At 40.4% G+C, this 5,321-nt stretch overlaps 1 pseudogene; it reads right to left on the reverse strand.

Moving 5' to 3' along the window:
- Window positions 1-1,186: 1,186 nt before the first annotated feature.
- LOC112135082 (small nucleolar RNA U3) lies at window positions 1,187-1,271 on the reverse strand (annotated as a pseudogene).
- Between the last annotated feature and the right edge of the window lie 4,050 nt (window positions 1,272-5,321).

Below are 5,321 nucleotides of genomic sequence, written 5' to 3' on the forward strand. Positions count from 1 at the left end.
ATAAACATACATGTGCATGTGTCTTTATAGCAGCATGATTTATAATCCTTTGGGTATATACCCAGTACTGGGATGGCTGGGTCAAATGGTATTTCTAGTGCTAGATCCCTGAGGAATCCCCACACTGACTTCCACAATGGTTGAACTAGTTTACAGTCCCACCAACAGTGTAAAAGTGTTCCTATTTCTCCACGTTGTCTCCAGCACCTGTTGTTTCCTTTTTAATGATCGCCATTCTAACTGGTGTGAGATGGCATCTCATTGTGGTTTTGATTTGCATTTCTCTGATGGCCAGTGATGATGAGCATTTTTTCATGTGTCTTTTGGCTGCATAAATATCTTCTTTTGAGAAGTGTCTGTCATATTCCTGCCCACTTTTTGATGGGGTTGTTTTTTTCTTGTAAGTTTGTTTGAGTTCTTTGTAGATTCTGTATATGAGCCCTTTGTCAGATGAGTAGATTGCAAAAATTTTCTCCCATTCTGTAGGTTGCCTGTTCACTCTGATGGTAGTTTCTTTTGCTGTGCAGAAGCTCTTTAGTTTAATTAGATCCCATTTGTCAATTTTAGCTTTTGTTGCCATTGCTTTTGGTGTTTTAGACATGAAGTCCTTGCCCATGCCTATGTCCTGAATGGTATTGCCTAGGTTTTCTTCTAGGGTTTTTATGGTTTTAGGTCTAACATTTAAGTCTTTAATCCATCTTGAATTAATTTTTGTATAAGGTGTAAGGAAGGGATCCAGTTTCAGCTTTCTACATATGGCTAGCCAGTTTTCCCAGCACCATTTGTTAAATAGGGAATCCTTTCCCCATTTCTTGTTTTTGTCAGGTTTGTCAAAGATCAGATAGTTGTAGATGTGTGGTATTACATCTGAGAGCTCTGTTCTGTTCCCTTGGTCTATATCTCTGTTTTGCTACCAGTACCATGCTGTTTTGGTTACTGTAGCCTTGTAGTATAGTTTGAAGTCAGGTAGCGTGATGCCTCCGGCTTTGTTCTTTTGGCTTAGGATTGACTTGGCAATGTGGGCTCTTTTTTGGTTCCATATGAACTTTAAAGTAGTTTTTTCCAATTCTGTGAAGAAAGTCAATGTTAGCTTGATGGGGATGGCATTGAATCTATAAGTTACCTTGGGCAGTATGGCCATTTTCACGATATTGATTCTTCCTATCCATGAGCATGGAATGTTCTTCCATTTGTTTGTATGGGTGCTCTACACGTTCAGAGAAACTTCTTTAGTAATGAACTATAGAAATGATCCCTGAAAGTATAGTCTTAGGTTAGATCTCTTTTACTGTCTCAGTTATACTTTTTCAATGGCGGTTTCAGAATTCTGAAGACAAAGTATGAGTATTTGTCTTAATAGATACAACACCTACACAATGATATCATCTACACAATGATATCAAAATTTTAGATCTTTGCCAATTTAGTAGGTGAATTTATCATATCCTGTGGTAATCTGGATTTGCATTTATCTTATTAGTATAGGAGAAGTTGATCTCTCTTTTCATATATTTTAAAGTAATTTGTTCCTAAGGAATCCTCTAAAAAACTCTTAGAACTAACAGGCCAGATGTGGTGGCTCATGCCTGTAATCCCAGCACTTTGGGAGGCCGAGGCAGGCGGATCACCTGAGGTCAGGAGTTCGAGACCAGCCTGACCAACATGGAGAAACCCCGTCTCTACTAAAAATATAAAATTAGCCGTGTGTGGTGGCGCATGCCTGTAATCACAGCTACTCAGGAGATAGTGCCATTGCACTCCAGCCTGGGCAACAAGAGCGAAACTCTGTCTCAAAAAAAAAAAAAAAAAAAAAAAAAAAACTCTTAGAACTAATAAATGAGTTCAGCAAGGTTTTAGGATATATGATCAATATACAAAAATCAGTTGTATTTCTATACAGTAGCAATGAACAAACTGAAAATGAAGTTAAGAAAACAATTCTACTTATAACAGATTCCAAAAGAATAAAATAATGTTGAAGGTAATTAAAGGCCAAAATAAGTTAAAAAGCATCCTATGTTCATGCATTGAAAGACAAATTCATAGAGACAAATTATATTGATGCCTAGGACTGGGGGGAATGGGGAATTGAGGGGTAATGGCTAAGGAGTACACGGTTTCTGAAACTGCCTTTGCAAAATTACTTAAATGGCTACCAGACGTTATTCCAGAGGTCACAAGATTAGCAACTTCCCCAATTATTCCTGTAAATAACATCACTATGTAGAGCCTAAGATTGGCATTTTGAAATGTCTTTCCAGACTTTGCATTTTTTACTACTAGATAGTCCCACCCAGGCCCATGACTCAGCCAGTCCTGGGGCACCCACCAAGAAGCTGACTCAGACATAAGGATCATTTTCCATACCCCTATGATTGAATCCTCAACCAATCATCAGCACCTATACCCTCACTCCCTGCCCACCGAACTATCTTTAAAACACCCTAACCTTTAAGCTTTTGGTAATATTGATTTGAGTAGTAACTCCGTCTCTCATGTGATGTGACCAGCCTCACATCAATTAAAGTCTTCCTTTACTGCAATTTTGTGGTCTCAGTGAATTATTATAATTTTGTCTTTGCAATTGAAACCACCTTTGTAAAATTATGACTGAGACAGTGAAAGAGATCTAACCTAACCAGCTCCATCTTGCTTCTAATCTCCAAGCTGTCCTTGTTCATTCCTGGGGGTAGGCTGAACTAACTTTGGGAGAAACTTAGTTTATAGTTTATAGTTTAAAACAAAGACCCTAACAGTCCTTTTCCCAAAGCAGACCTCCTTCTTGCCTGGGGACTAGACTGCCTTTGTAGGACTAATGTTAGCCATAAGATTAGAAATTATGGTTTAGCAGTCATGCAGCTGGAGGCTACAAGATTCTGACCCTCTCTAAGTTGCTCCTAAGATCAGTGCTTGAGATATTTTGCAGACCCTACATTTGATGGATCAGCTGGCTCCACCCAGATGAATAACCTGGCTCATCTGATCTTGTGGCCCCCAACCAGGAACTGACTCAGTCCAAGAAGACAGCTCTCACTTCCAGTGATTTCATCCCCTACCAATCAGCACTCCCAGCTCACCGGCTTTTCCCAACCCACGAAATTGTCCTTAAAAACTCTGCTCCCTGAATGCTCAGGGAGACTGATTTGAGTAATAATAAAACTCTGGTCTCCTGGACAGCTAGCTCTGCATGAATTACTCTTTCTGTATTGCCATTCCCCTGTCTTAATAAATCGGCTCTGTCTAGGCAGAGGGCAAGGTGAACACGCTGGGCAGTTACGCAATGGGCAGGAAGAACTTGTCAGGTGCTTACATTTCTTTCTGGAGTAATAAAAATATTCCAAAATTGATTATGATAATAGATGCATAAGTATGAATATATTAAAAGCTGAATTGTATGATTTAAATGAGCAAAGTATATAGTACATGAAATGTATCTCAAAAAAGCTGTTAAGAGAATAAAACAAAAAAAAATTTGAAATTTATTTCTTGTAAATTGTCCATGTTGTGGTCTAATCTATTTGGATTTTTGTCTTTTTTCCTTGATTTACAGGAACTCCTTACATGTTGAAGAATATTAGTCTGTTGTCACATATGTAGCAAAAATTTTAACCAGTTTTTTATTTCGGTTTTTATTTTGTTTATGGTACTTATTTTCCCGCAGCGGTGCAATCATCAGCTCACTGTGTCCTCAACCTGTGACTCAAGCGATCCACCCACCTCAGCGTTCCAAGTAAATGAGGTCTCAGGCACATACCATCATCCCTAGCCAATTTGTTATTTTTTGTAGAGAGGAGGTCTTGCAATGTTGCCCAGGCTGGTCTCAAACTCCTGAGTTCAAGTTATCCTCGTGCCTTAGCCTCCCGAAGTGCTGGGATTACAGGCATGAGCCACCATACCTGGCCTAAAATTTGTGTATAATCAAATTTGGCACTATTTTCTTACATGCTTCTTTAGTATTTACAATGTTTAGAAACATCTTTCCCATACTAAGATAATGCATTTTTTTACTCTCGTGTTCAGAAACATTTGTTTGTTGTTTAAAAACTTCAAATTATAGAATAAAACCTTAAGCACTGGAGAGGATTAATTTTGATTTTGTCTTTATTTATTTATTTCTGAGACAGAGTCTCTGTCGCCCAGGCTGGAGTGCAGTGGCACACGATCTCAGTTCACTGCAACCTCTGCCTCCCTGGTAAAAGTGGTTCTCGTGCCTCAGCCTCCCAAGTAGCTGGGAATACAGGCGCACGCCACGATGCCTGGCTAATTTTTATATTTTTAGTAGATACGGGGTTTTGCCATGTTGGCCAGGCTAGTCTCCAACTCCTAACCTCAGGTGATCTGCCTACCCTAGCCTCCCAAAGTACTGGGATTACACAGGCAAGCCACCAAGCCCAGCCTGTCTTTTTTTTTTTTTTTTTTTTGAGATGGAGTTTCGCTCTTGTCACCCAGGCTGAAGTGTAATGGCACAATCTTGGCTCACTGCAACCTCCTCCTTCTGGGTTCAAGCCATTCTCCTGCCTCAGCCTCCCGAGTAGCTGGGATTACAGGCATGAGCCACCACGCCCAGCTAACTTTTGTATTTTTTAGTAGACGGGGTTTCACCATGTTGGCCAGGCTAGTCTCAAACTCCTGACCTCAGGTGTTCCACCCTCCTTGGCCTCCCAAAGTGCCGGGATAACAGGCGTGAGCCACTGCACCCGGCCCACCTATTTTGTCTTTAAACATGTTTTTCATATGGCTCACAATGTCGAATAATCAAAATATTCCACTTTCATTCTCTATCAAGTGTAAATGTTAGTTTATATAGCCAGCCCACAGATAATTTCCTTAAAACAGAAGACAAGCTTTCCAAAGGGTTACTAGTTCTCCATGTGCATCTGTGTTTGAGACTGTTCCTGTGTGTGAGAGAGACCAACCAATCCCCTCCTCCCCTGGCCAGATTTGCCCTGAGGGTATAAAGTGTAAGTGCTCACTTCTTTGATATGAAAACCATAAATCACCAGCGTGTAATGGAATAGATTAAATCTAAGAAACCACAGTGCTTTCAAACAGTGACCTTGGGGGATAGTTACTTTCACAGTTTTCCTCCAAGACTAGGTCATCTACTGATTATAGTCAGAGTGTACATGATAAGTGCCCAGCCTCAGTGGGGGTGCTAGGCCTGCCCACAGCCTCTCTGGGTGTCACAATGAGTCTGAGGGCTGCATAAAGGCTGGGGCACAGACAGGGGAGCCTTGGCATTCCAGCAGATAATACACATCCCGGATAATACTTAACTAATGTTCCATTATTGGAACTCTAAGCTTGTGGGAGTTATTTAT

Source organism: Pongo abelii, chromosome 13 (genome assembly GCF_028885655.2).
Source record: "Pongo abelii isolate AG06213 chromosome 13, NHGRI_mPonAbe1-v2.0_pri, whole genome shotgun sequence".
Taxonomy (NCBI): Eukaryota; Metazoa; Chordata; class Mammalia; order Primates; family Hominidae; genus Pongo; species Pongo abelii.